The sequence below is a fragment of the Taudactylus pleione genome, unplaced genomic scaffold (genome assembly GCF_031769625.1).
Source record: "Taudactylus pleione unplaced genomic scaffold, aTauple2 ptg000720l, whole genome shotgun sequence".
NCBI lineage: Eukaryota > Metazoa > Chordata > Amphibia > Anura > Myobatrachidae > Taudactylus > Taudactylus pleione.
This window is the reverse complement of record NW_028285122.1, coordinates 211,458-226,203: the sequence shown is the minus strand read 5'-3', so window position 1 is coordinate 226,203 and position 14,746 is coordinate 211,458. Positions and strand designations below refer to the sequence as shown.

Below are 14,746 nucleotides of genomic sequence, written 5' to 3'. Positions count from 1 at the left end.
AATGGGGGCGGAGCTTGACAATTTCCATCATTAAGTCCCGCCCCCTCACATTAAAATTGCTGCGATTGGGCACAATTTACATAGGGGGCGGGGCCAAATGCTGTGATTCATGCAGAATCACAGCTTAAGCCCTGCCCCCTTCACGGAGACCCGCGATTGCCGTGGTTATTCTCCTAATTCTGCCCACTTCACTAGGAAGTTGGCAGAATGCGGGAGAAATGCCTACCCTTCCGGGGGTGCGGGGGGTTACCCGAAAAATCGGGAGCCTCCAGCGAAAACCGGGAGGGTAGGCATGTATGCTACAATCCCATATACCTATAATGGCCTCAGTACCAGATGGTGATAATAGCCTTTCCCCTCAGTACCTGAGCTATCAGCATTACATTCCCATACACATATTGTAACCCTGTTTTCCCTTATTAGGTTACTGAGAGGGATAATCCCTATTGAGCCCTTAGGTATAAAGGACTATTTATGTATTTTTTAGTGCCTCCACCCAAGTATGAATGTGGAATAGGAAATATTAATGCCTACTTGGGAAAACCTAAGTGATGATATTTTATAAATAAGTACAGTGTTGTGCAGATAATGGCTTATTGTACATCACTATAACAAGCATTACTACCACTTTACCAATGTTCCTCTGGATCTGTTGCCGCTGGATCCGCTAAGTGATGTTTCACCAGTCAATTTACACAGGTACACATTGATAATGCATAACATTAAATAGTTCATTTATGTGTTAGACAGGTAAAAGCATTTGTGTACATTCAGCATTACATTTCAGACTTTGACAATAACAGAGAAACAGTATCTAAACTACATATTCTTAGTGGCTTTACTTAGTTCAGTAAGTTATTTGAGAGTTCAGTCCTTGAGTGAAAGTTCTTTGATGTCCCTTGGTTTCTAATATGTCATTAAGAATATATGGTTAAATGTACTTGGGGTTTCCTGGTATCTCAATAGGAAACAGCTAGAGTTGCTAATAGTCCATCCGTGTTCCAGGTTATATGAACCAGCTGATAGGTCCAATTACAAATAACCTGTACTAGATGAAATCCTGGGGATTATGTATAGACGAATCAGCAAAGGCTATGCACAGTTATAGTATTTCTTCCCCAATGTGGTTACGGTCTTTGACTAATAGAGTCTATCTCTCTGACTGCCTCTGTCGGTTCTCCAGCTGCCAAGCTTTCCTCTCAGTGGGGCCAGTCACAATTAGCTATTAATTAGAGCAAGCAAAGCCTCTGGCTAATGAAGAGAGAGTGTGGGAGCCCTAATGGCTCAGCTGGCTGGTAAGTATAATTGCCCCATTACCCCTATTTAGGGATGTGTTCTCAGTAATATATATATATACATATCCCTTCCTGTCAGAGTTTCCCTATTGAGCAGTGTGATACTGTGCCAGGGTGCATAAGAAAGTCACTGACTACTCACAATTCCCAGTGAGTGCAGCGCTGCTGCTGCACTCACTATAGAGGTCTCTTATGCTCTGCAGGAGTTGCCGCTTCTCAGCTGATTGGCGCTGGTTGGGCTTCCCTTTACTCCGGCAAGGGGAGCCGCTCTGCTCCTCCCCCAGCGCCTGATCACCGGTGACGCCGGCCCCGCTTCACAGCAGCCGGGCTTTCCTAGCGCCGTCACCTGATCCCGTCAAGCAGGCACCGGCTCCGCCTCCCAGGATGACGCCGGCGTCCTGTCACTGCAGCCGGCGCCTCCCTCCTGATGATGCCGCCGTCCTGTCACTACCGCCGGCGCCTTCTCTGATGACGCCGGGCTGACTGGTCGCTGCTGACCCGACCGCTTCCTCCTGGCGCCAGAAGCAGCCGCTCAGCCTCCGGACCCAGATGCCCCACACAGGCCTCCGCTAAGACCGCTCAGCGCTCTGGCTCACTAGCGCATGGTGAGTAGTCTTGCAGGCACAGGCGGGGGGAATGGCAGTCTGTCTAAACGGCGCTAGCGCAGCCTATTTATACTCTTAACCTAGTGCCGCGCGACCTCTCCTTTCCCGCTCACTGCACAAGCTGACCGTCAGCTGACCATTCGTGCCACACTAGAACCTTCTATATACAGTATGGTTTTTTTTTCTTTACCTGTAAAGCACTGCCTTTGCTCCTTTCCTCTACCAGTTCCCCTTACATTCTTTACATTAATATATTTTCAACAGGAGAACAAAATATAGTTATTCATATATATATATATATATATATATATATATATATATATATATTAGGGGTGTGCACCGGCCACTTTTTCGTGTTTTGGTTTTGGATCTGGATCTTTCTTCGTGTATTGGATCTGGATTGGTTTTGCCAAAACCACCCTTCCATGTTTTGGGTTCTGGGTTTTGTGTTTTAGATCTGTATTTTTTTTAAAAAAAGCATAAAAACAGCTAAAATCACAGAATTTGTAGGTTTTTCTGCTCCTATGCTATTATTAACCTCAATAACCTTAATTTCCACTCATTTCCAGTCTATTCTGAACACCTCACACCTCACAATAGTGTTTTTATGTCCAAAAGGTTGCACCGAGGTAGATGGATGACTATGCTATGCGACACGAGTGGGCGGCACAAACACGTGGCCCATCTAGGAGTGACACTGCAGTGGCAGACAGGATGGCAGTTTGAAAAACTAGGCCCCAAACAGTACATAATGCAAAGAAAAAAAAGAGGTGCAAGATGGAATTGTCCTTGGGCCCTCCCACCCACCCTTATGTTGTATAAACAGGACATGCACACTTTAACAAACCAAACATTTCAGCGCCAGGGTCTGCCACACGACTGTGGTGGAAATGATTGGTTCGTTTGGACCCCCACAAAACAAGCTGGCAATTAATCTGTCCCTGCACAAACTGGCTCTACGGAGGCAAGATGTCGTCCTCATCCTCCTCATCCACCGATTCCTCACCCTCTTCAGTGTGGTGTACATCCTCATCCTCATAGAGTATTAATTCGTCCCTGCTGGAATCCACAACCACAGGTCCCTCTGTACGTTCTGGAGGCTGGTCTCCCTGGAAGAGTTGATAATGAATTTTATGAACATCATCTTCTCCACATTTTGTGGAAGCAACCTCCTATGCCTTTCGCTGACAAGGTTCCCGGCTGCACTAAACACTCTTTCGGAGTACACACTGGAGGGGGGGCAACTCAGGTAAAATAGAGCCAGTTTGTACAGGGACCTCCAAATTGCCTCTTTTTCCTGCCAGTACAGGTACGGACTGTCTGACATGCTTACTTGGATGCTGTCACCGATGTAATCCTTTAACAGACAGACGCATGCTTGTCACTGCTGCTTTGAGGATGCAGGTGCGGCTACAGCCCACACATTTCACAAAGACAGAAAAAAAAGAAGAATTTTTTATTGTTTGTGGAGCGCACTTTGAGGGTTACACCACCCTTTAACAGGCAGATGCACGCTTGTCGCTGCTGCTTTGAGGATGCAGGTGTGGCTACTGCGCATACATTTCACACACAAACACAGAAAAAAAGAAGATTATTTTATTTTGTTGGAGCGCACTTTGGGGGTTACACCACATTTAACAGACAGACACACGCTTGTCGCTGCTGCTTTGAGGATGCAGGTGGAATCTAGACGGGATTTGGAACTGGTAACACACACCCTCCATCAATTGTCTAAATCCCACTGCACTAATGGTGGATACCGGATGCACGTCTAACACCAACATAACAGTCAAGGCCTCAGTTATATGTTTTGCTTCAGGATGACTGCTGTCGTACTTCATCCTCCTCGCTAGAGACTGTTGGAGGGTCAATTGTTTTGTAAAAGTAGTGGTGTTCCTACTTCCTCTCTGGGATGATGAACAACTCCCAGCAGCAGCAACAGCACTAGGAGGAAGTGGTTCTTGATCTTTCCCTATTTTATTTTCATCGGAGAAAGTTTGGTCCTCCAATTATGTTATATTGATATATTCGTGCGGCTAAGGCGCACACAAACACAGAAAATATTTTTTTATTTTTGCTGGAGAGTAGTGCACTTTGTGGGTTACACCACCCTTTAAGAAATGAGCCAGCAGGCTCTTTACTTATGGGACACAGGCGCACGCTTGGCGCTGCTCCTTTGTTGATGCACGTGCAGCCACAGTGCTCACAATTCACAAACACAGAAAATATTTTTTTATTTTGTTTGGAGTGCCCTTTGGGGGTTACAGCACCATTTAGCAGTCAATCCAGCCGGCCCTTTATTTATGGGACACAGGCGCACGCTTGGCACTACTTTGTTGATGCACGTGCGGCTACTGCGCACACAATTCACAAACACAAAAAAATATATTTATTTTTTTTGTTTGGAGTGCCCTTTGGGGGTTACAGCACCATTTAGCGGTCAATCCAGCTGGCCCTTTATTTATGGGACACAGGCACACGCTTGGCACTACTTTGTTGATGCACGTGCGGCTACTGCGCACACAATTCACAAACACAAAATAATATATTTTTTTATTTTGTTTGGAGTGCCATTTGGGGGTTACTGCACCCTTTAATGGACAAGCCAGCCGGCCTTTTACTTATGGGACACAGGCGAACGCTTGGCGCTGCTCCTTTGTTGATGCACGTGCGGCTACTGTGCATACAATTCACAAACACAGAAAACATATTTTTTTTTGCACTTGGGGGGAGCACCCCTGACAGACAGAGCACCCCCTGGACAACACTACAGCACCCCTTTAGGAGTGGGACACTGCACAAGACTTTGGAGTGGACACAGCCCCTATGGACAACTGACTGCACAACACAGTCCAGCCAGCCCCTATGGACTTTGAAGTAGTGGACACAGCCCCTATGGACAACAGCAGCACAGCACAGCACAGCACAACACTACACTGCACTACACTACACTACACTACACAGCACAGCCAGCCCTAACTCCCACCCTCCCTCTTCACTGTCCACAGCCGAGTGAGAAAATGGCGCCGACGCGGGTACCTTATATAGGATCCAAAACCCGCGAGTCCCGGAAGGCGGGATGATGACGTTTTGCCTCGATTTCAGATCCGAGTCAGGCGGGAAAAGTCGAGCCTGACTCGGATCGGCCTCGGATCGGGGGGTCTCGGGGAGATCGGATTTCAGAAATCCGAACCTGCTCACCCCTAATATATATATATATATAAATATACACAACCTTATACTTATTATTATACCCTAAAAGCATACTAATTTACTGAGGTGCTGCACAGCTCCCTAGAGGTCATGAGCATACCCATACGTCCTATGGCACTATAAGCATATATAATATATACAGTCTTAATATATACATTAATCCCTTAACTAGATCATATATTAATCATCGGCTACAATATATTGGCCTTTGTACCAGATGGCGATAAGCAGCCTTTCCCCTCAGTACCTGAGCTATCAGCACTACATTCTTATACACATATAATTGCCTCTGTACTTGATGGTGATAAGTAGCCTTTCCCCTTCAGTACTTGAGCTATCAGCATTGCATTCCCATACACATATAATGGCCTCAGTACCAGATGGTGATAAGTAGCCTTTCCCCTCAGTACCTGAGCTATCAGCACTACATTCCCATACACATATAATGGCCTCTGTACCAGATGGTGATAAGTAGCCTTTCCCCTCAGTACCTGAGCTATCAGCACTACATTCCCATACACATATAGTGGCCTCTGTACCAGAAAGTGATAAGTAGCCTTTCCCCTCAGTACCTGAGCTATCAGCACTACAATCCCATACACATATAATGGCCTCTGTACCAGATGTGATAAGTAGCCTTTCCCCTCAGTACCTCAGCTATCAGCACTACATTCCCATACACATATAATGGCCTCTGTACCAGATGGTGATAAGTAGCCTTTCCCCTCAGTCCCTGAACTATCAGCACTACATTCCTATACACATATAATGGCCTCTGTACCAGATGGTGATAAGTAGCCTTTCCCCTCAGTACCTGAGCTATCACCACTACATTCCCATACATATATAATGGGCCTCTGTACCAGATGGTGATAAGTAGCCTTTCCCATCAGTACCAGAGCTATCAGCACTACATTCCCATACACATATAATGGCCTCTGTACCAGATAGTGATAAGTAGCCTTTCCCTTCAGTACCTGAGTTATCAGCACTACATTCCCATACACATATAATGGCCTCTGTACCAGATGGCGATAAGTAGCCTTTCCCCTCAGTACACGAACTATCAGCACTACATTCCCATACACATATAATGGCCTCTGTACCAGATGGTGATAAGTAGCCTTTCCCCTCAATACCTGAGCTATTAGCACTACATTCCCCTACACATATAATGGCCTCTGTACCAGATGGTGATAAGTAGCCTTTCCCCTCAGTACCTGAGCTACCAGCACTACATTCCCATACACATATAATGGCCTCTGTACCAGATGGTGATAAGTAGCCTTTCCCCTCAGTACCTGAGCTACCAGCTCTACATTCCCATACACATATAATGGCCTCTGTACCAGATGGTGATAAGTAGCCTTTCCCCTTCAGTACCTGAGCTATCAGCACTACATTCCCATACACATATAATGGGCCTTTATACCAGATGTGATAAGTAGCCTTTCCCCTCAGGACCTGAGCTATCAGCATTACAATCCCATACACATATAATGGCCTCTGTACCAGATGGTGATAAGTAGCCTTTCCCCTCAGTACCTGGGCTATCAGCACTACATTCCCATACACATAAAATGGGCCTCTGTACCAGATGGTGATAAGTAGCCATTCCCTTCAGTACCTGAGCTATCAGCACTACATTCCGATACACATATAATGGCCTCTGTACCAGATGGTGATAAGTAGCCTTTCCCTTCAGTACCTGAGCTATCAGCACTACATTCCCATACACATATAATGGCCTCTATACCAGATGGTGATAAGTAGCCTTTCCCCTCAGTACACGAACTATCAGCACTACATTCCCGTACACATATAATGGCTTCTGTACCAGATGGTGATAAGTAGCCTTTCCCCTCAGTACCTGAGCTATCAGCACTACATTCCCATACACATATAATGGCCTCTGTACCAGATGGTAATAAGTAGCCTTTCCCCTCAGTTCCTGAGCTATCAGCACTACATTCCCATATACATATAATGGCCTCTATACCAGATGGTGATAAGTAGCCTTTCCCCTCAGTACCTGAGCTATAAGCACTACATTCCCATACACATATAACGGCTTCTGTACCAGATGGTGATAAGTAGCCTTTCCCCTCAGTACCTGAGCTATCAGCACTACATTCCGATACACATATAATGGCCTCTGTACCAGATGGTGATAAGTAGCCTTACCCCTCAGTACCTGAGCTACCAGCTCTACATTCCCATACACATATAATGGCCTCTGTACCAGATGGTCATAAGTAGCCATTCCCCTCAGTACCTGAGCAACCAGCTCTACATTCCCATACACATATAATGGCCTCTGAACCAGATGGTGATAAGTAGCCTTTCCCCTCAGTACCTGAGCTATAAGCACTACATTCCCATACACATATAATGGCTTCTGTACCAGATGGTAATAAGTAGCCTTTCCCCTCAGTACCTGAGCTACCAGCTCTACATTCCCATACACATATAATGGCCTCTGTACCAGATGGTGATAAGTAGCCTTTCCCCTCAGTCCCTGATCTACCAGCTCTACTTTCCCATACACATATAATGGGCCTCTGTACCAGATGATGATAAGTAGCCTTTTCCCTCAGTACCTGAGCTACCAGCTCTACTTTCCCATAGACATATAATGGGCCTTTATACCAGATGTGATAAGTAGCCTTTCCCCTCAGGACCTGAGCTATCAGCATTACAATCCCATACACATATAATGGCCTCTGTACCAGATGGTGATAAGTAGCCTTTCCCCTCAGTACCTGGGCTATCAGCACTACATTCCCATACACATATAATGGACCTCTGTACCAGATGGTGATAAGTAGCCTTTCCCCTCAGTACCTGAGCTACCAGCACTACATTCCCATACACATATAATGGGCCTCTGTACCAGATAGTGATAAGTAGCCTTTCCCCTCAGTACCTGAGCTATCAGCACTACAATCCCATACACATATAATGGGCCTCTATACCAGATGGTGATAAGTAGCCTTTCCCCTCAGTACCTGAGCTATCAGCACTACAATCCCATACACATATAATGGCTTCTGTACCAGATGGTGATAAGTAGCCTTTCCCCTCAGTACCTGACCTATCAGCACTACATTCCCATACACATATAATGGGCCTCTGTACCAGATAGTGATAAGTAGCCTTTCCCCTCAGTACCTGAGCTATCAGCACTACAATCCCATACACATATAATGGGCCTCTATACCAGATGGTGATAAGTAGCCTTTCCCCTCAGTACCTGAGCTATCAGCACTACAATCCCATACACATATAATGGCTTCTGTACCAGATGGTGATAAGTAGCCTTTCCCCTCAGTACCTGACCTATCAGCACTACATTCCCATACACATATAATGGGCCTCCATACCAGATGGTGATAAGTAACCTTTCCCCTCAGTATCTGAGCTATCAGCATTACATTCCCATACACATATAATGGCCTCTGTACCAGATGGTGATAAGTAACCTTTCCCCTCAGTACCTGGGCTATCAGCACTACATTCCCATACACATATAATGGGCCTCTATACCAGATGGTGATAAGTAGCCTTTCCCCTCAGGACCTGAGCTACCAGCACTACATTCCCATACACATATAATGGGCCTCTGTACCAGAAAGTGATAAGTAGCCTTTCCCCTCAGTACCTGAGCTATCAGCATTACAATCCCATACACATATAATGGACTCTGGGTCTGATTCAGACCCGTCACAAAAGAGCAGTGCACTCGCAACCGGGTCGATGGTGGCCCAGTGCGCACGACGGAGCCGGCTCCATCTTGCGCATGCGTGAGACCCGGATAGCGACGGCCAGTCCGTCGCTCCGGGTCTCGCACCAAAGGGGGCAAGCTGTCGATTTTGATTGACAGCTCGCTCCATTTGGTGGGCAGGCCAGAGGGGTGGCCGGCCAAACGGAGGCGTTCCCATGAGAGTGATGTCAGTATTGTGCTTCCGGCTCCATCGGAGCCAGAAGCACACTGGGGCTTGTGAGAAACAAGACCCTACCGCAAGGGTCTCGTCGCAAGCCCAATGGTCACGATGGTCTTGACCATTGCGATCATCATCCTGGCTGCTTGCATTAGCTGTGGGTGGTCGATCACGTGGGGGGGATTTTTTGGATTGACATCACCTGCCCCCTGCACACAGGCCGCTGACACCAGCCCCCAGGTCATCTGCCACTGACACCAGCTCCCTCATCCAAAAAAATCCCTCCATTCAGGCCGATGCCACCAAGCCCCCCAAATGCCCATGTGCCCCCGCCACTGCTGCTACTGATCATGGTGCCCATGGCCAGCCACAGGACCTAGCAAGTCACCTGAAAAAGAAAAACACGCATGAACTTACCTATTGACATCCACGCCGCTCTCACACTGCTCTCCGGCTGCACCCTTCTTGGCATCTGACTCTCCCTGGTCCCACAATGCACCTGCTCACCTGCACACTGCAGAGGATAAACATCTCATAACAGTTCTCTGGTAAAGGCTGTATCGCTTCGCCTGTCTCAGCAACACATTTCTTTTAAATATGGAGAAATAAAAAATGCGAAATTAGGTGAAATACAAATATGACCGGATGGCTTCCAGCCCGGACTCCCGATCACAGGTTGGTGTTTCGATCCCCACTAGACCTTGGGGTATCAGGGATTCCTGCTTACCATCAGTGACCGCCTGTCACTGACTCCGCATACTGCGATGTGGGTGTGTAACGATGCTGCCACCACCGAGCTCCTCCTATCGGCACTCAGAACCGCTTTCGAACACCCAGGCTCCTACTTCGGCACCTGGAACCACTTCTGCTGCGTATGCATTTGACTAACTGCGGTCACTCCCCCTGATTGGTGTCAGCTGATTCCTCCTGATCCCTCGCAATGGACTAGGTCTGCACGGTAGCTGGCAGAGGGCTTGAACTTGGAGACCCGGAGCTCCTACCCAGAACAGAATGCTGCCCACATGCAAATTTAACATTGTCCCGTATGGACAGTGGGAAGTGGTCACTCCCCTGAGCCTGAGACTGCCTGGTGTTTTGGTCGCCACCCAGGAGTCGGCTCGTCAAGGGCTGTGGGAGGTTTCCCTCCAAAAACCGACTTCCAGAATTCTGCTTAGGGACCAAGCCAGCCACCTCTGCCTGAATCTGAGCTCCAGAGGTGGGCAAGCAGGGTCCCCGGGCACAGTTCCCTGGCCACTGGAGGGAAGCTATTTGAAGCTCCCTAAACCCACTTAACTAGCTGCATAAGCCAGATCCCTATGCACCCCCTCATACCACATCCAGGCATAAGGCTGCATAGGGGGACATCTTATTTCTCAGGAAGGGGATGGGGGATCCAGCAGCCCACGGAGGACTCTGGATCCCCTGGCTGTCCAGAGCATCACATGTAAGTGCATTTACTTAAATTATACATTAAATATACATTCAAACACTTTTAAACACTTGCAGCACCGCAGCCCAGGACCTGCTGTCCGGACTCAGTGCTGCACATACATTTTAAATACATTTATTTTTAACAATGTGTATATGTATGCTTTTAACTGGGTGAGCACTGGGCTTTACTTTACTCAGCCCTTCCATGCTGGGACACTGTGAGCAGAGCTCCTAGTCCCCAGCTTAGGGCTTTCAGCTCTGCAGCCTGAGACCATGCCCAGGCTGCAACCTCCTCAGCACCAGGGGTCCAGGTAGCTGGCTCTCCCTGTCCCCTGGCATGCAGCCACTCGGCCATGTTGCTGGAAGCTAGGTTCCCAGTACCCTGAAACGGCACACAGTGGCCCTGATGCCGCACACCAGGGATTAACCAGAGCTGCGCAGGGAGCTGGCTAGCCCAGTCCCCCTGCATGACACTTTTCCCTGCTGCAACGTCTTCCTGCCGCCCTGGGGCATCGGGAGCCAGCACACAGCCCAGCTGTCTCAGGAGGTGGCTGTAGCACAACACACAGCACCCGATGCCTACCACCTTGCCAGGTAGCTGGGGCAGTGGGAGCTGCGCTCCCAGCCCCCAGCTGCTTCCTCTGCCTGGCCACGATGAGCAGCCGGAAGGGCCAGCAGTGTCCCTGTGGAGCTGGTGTGTCGTAGCCATGCTCTTGGCCCCCAGTGTGGACTGTGGAGCTTTCATTGCCTCGCCGCCGCAGATGTTCCAGGGCTGCGGCGCCATCATACAGCCCCCACCCCTGGCCCAGCACAGTTAACATGAATCATCGTCTCAGCCACTAGGGGAAGGTCAGGGGCTGCGGCACAGCAAAACATTTCATTTAAACACACGGCGCCTAGTGCCGGCAATACATTAAATACAGGGGAACTAGCACCTAATTGTGGTATTTAAAAATGGCACCGCAGCATGGGGGTTAACCCCGCCAGTGCCGCGGCAGCCGTTAAACACGTGTGGCCAGCCTCCGACCACAACAAGTTTGGAGAAAGATACGTTTATTAAATATCCCCTTAAATTTTAAAGAAAATAAAATGTTATATTTGCATCAAGTTCACTTCACATAGCACAGGCTCTCAAACTCTGTCTTCAGGACCCCCAACATTGCATGTTTTCCAGGTCTCCTCACAGAATCACAAGTGAAATAATTATCTCTACCTGTAGATATGTTAAAATGTGTCAGTGAGTAATGACTACACCTGTGCTCCTGCTGGATGACCTGGGAAATGTGTCAGTGAGTAATGACTACACCTGTGCACCTGTGGGGGTCTATGTAGGTCCAAGTTTGGTCCTTAGAGGCAAATTAAAGGAACATTTGCATTGCAGATTGCATTTAGAATTCAATTCCAAACTCGCATTTCTTTTTCAGAGTAAATTCATCTTGTTTTGTTCGCACCTCCCCGAGGGTGTGAAAAGATACCGAAAAATCTTTATTTTAAGGTAAAAATGTCAGGACACTGACATGATTCCACAAGGAACGCAGTTGCTAATACGCACGCAATTGGCTGATTGTTGCGATCTGCGCATGCATAGTAGTGCACGTGCGCAATCTAGCCCATTGTGATTGGGACTGTGATCACAGAGGCATCGCAGACCCATGGCAGAGTGATTGACAGGAAGTGCGGTGTATGGGTGGTGACGTGGGGTGGTCAGGAGAACGCAGGCGTGCCAGTGCGTTGGGACGTTGCAGGGGCGTGCATAAATTAGCCACTACGTAACCATACACAGCCTGAGGCCTCACAGCGAGAATTCCTGAGTGAAGTCTGACCTGCCTTACCTGTGCATATGGGTCCGATGTTTACTCGATTGTACCGATGTTTCTGCAGTCTTGCTAACCATTACCGATGTGCGTGTAACGTAAAGTGGGCGTCCTCGTGGTGCTGCGGCAGCATTGCAATCGCAATAGATTAGCATGAATCAGGCCCACAGTACAGAGCCCTTGGACACTCCCCTCCCTAATTCCTAATTAGGCATCTGGAAATGTTCAATTATCTTGATTGAGCAAAATAATAACACTCACTGCAAGTAATGGGAATTAGCATTTCTATTTAAATTGTGTGTATCTTTAGTGCGTGCGTGAAGGCAAAGTGTGCGAGTTTTTACAAACTCGCAGCTACTTGAATTATCCTCATGGGCCATATTCAATTAGCGCCAATAATATCGGGTGATTTTGACGATTTTTCTTGATATTATTGCCGGAAAAAAAACCAGGCGAAAACGAGTAGGTGCGATAAATGATCGCGCAAAAACATACGAGAAAGTCAGGACATTCATGGAAAACCCCAGAACCCCAGAAAAAGACTAACGTCCATAGGAAACCAATTTGGAAGTGTATTATATAGGGTACTTATAATGCATTGTTGCCTATAATTTATGAAAAAATGGTGAAAAATGATAGAAAGCTATTTTTGTCCCAGGAAATTTCTGCCGCACGTGAATTGGGGGTATGTAAAAATGGGTGCAAGTATATTCTGGTATTGTAAAAGCGCATTTTTAAAATCAGTTAAAAAAAAACCCCTGCTGCGACCACGTACAATGTGTAAAACATCTGTCGCAACCATACAGCCCCCCGAAATACCTGACCCATCCATACAGCCCCCCGAAATACCAGACCCATCCATACAGCCCCCCAAAATACCAGACCCAATAAGTTAAACCCATTTTCAACTATTTTTTTTTTCACCCAAAACCTGACAGGTAATTTTTGGCCAAATTATGCAAATTACAACCAAGGTTTTGGGTTAATTTATCATTAGGGGGATGTCTAAAGGATTCTGAATGAAATCCCCACATTTTCAGACAAAAAAAGGGATTTTGCATTGATTTTTCACCTGATCTGAGATGGTGAAAATTTCACACTATCCGATTATTTGCTTGTGCAATAATATCGTGCATAAATTGGTGATAATCGGTCGATATTATCGCCGCTAATGAAATACGGAATGTGTTTTATTTTTTTTCTGTGAGGGCCTATGTGTTTGTTTTCTTTTCCTGTCTGGGCTAATGTGTTTTATTACTAAGGATTCCGATGTTTAGTGGAACCGTTTTGTATATTACTATTCCAACTAGAAATAGATTATTGCAAACTACACAACCACAACTATTTATATCGGTTATGAATGCCAAGAGTTCAGTTCCAGGAACAAATTTAAATAAAATGCGATAAGAACATATAAATATGAGGGTTTATTCCACCAAGGGGTGCCAGAATCTTTTTTTGCTTACCAAAAAATGTAAACTCTGGCCGGCCCTGATCCGACAAAGGGACGTGGAGGGGGTGAGCCGCGGGTGCAGAATTGCGTATTCAAACAACTCTAAATAGGCAACAAAAATGCTAAATTTTTTCATGCGCAGTTCCGTTTGCGTCCAACTTTGAATAAGGCGAGTTTGTCATCCTTATATCTGACTCAAGGTGCCCATACACGGTGCGAAAAAGCAGCCGATCCGACGGACTGGTGCGATTTGGCTGCTATATCGCACCGTGTATGGGCCTGATGTTGGAGCGAGCGCGCAGCTGCGGGATCGTACATCGCACCCCCTGATCTTACTGCAGGTTCAGGGGATGTGATGTGCCATCCCATGCAGCGCTATGCGGGTGTTAGAGGTGGGAGCCGGACGTCGGATCCCCCGCACCGTGTATGGCCCGCACTACTCTTATTTTATCTGATTTAGAAGAAATTCTGGTAAGTATATGTTGCTGATCAGCCAGGAAACTAACGGGTTAATGATCTTTGGGAAGTTGCAGAATTATTATCCTTTCTGTTTGTGTTGTACAAGTTACTTTCATTTTCTCTTCCTCCTTCCCCCCCTCCCTGCTGCATCTCCGTTATGTCAGAAACTTAGCATCTGTCAGTAATGGGAGAGATGCTCAGACATCCCCAGCACCCGATTACCTGATGGGCCTGGGTCTGTATGATATTGGGGTGTCCGCTGCTTGTGTTCTGGTCAGAGTCCTGATCGCAGAGTCTGATTCAGTCTGATTGCAGAGACATCTGCTGGGGCTCAGTCACCTCCCCCTGGCAGCTTCCTCCTAGTCAGCGCACAACCCTCTCGTTTAAATATTTGCACAACCCTAAAACAGCCCATAGCCAATATACATGGGGACATTGTCACAATACATAATCAGGCGGAGTGTGGCACCTGGCCGAGAAGTAATATTAATTATATAAAGGAACAGTCAGAAAAGATTGAAAGCACATCTGGCAA

The 14,746-nt window shown here is 47.1% G+C and overlaps 1 protein-coding gene across 1 annotated transcript in view; it reads right to left on the bottom strand.

Annotated features, from left to right (window-relative positions):
- LOC148477375 (uncharacterized) overlaps nt 1-14,519 on the bottom strand; it is a 30,125-nt gene extending 15,606 nt beyond the window's left edge. The window contains exon 1 of the mRNA XM_088456829.1: nt 14,434-14,519. The gene's annotated coding sequence lies outside the window, so the exon portion shown is untranslated. The remainder of the gene's footprint in view (nt 1-14,433) is intronic.
- Between the last annotated feature and the right edge of the window lie 227 nt (nt 14,520-14,746).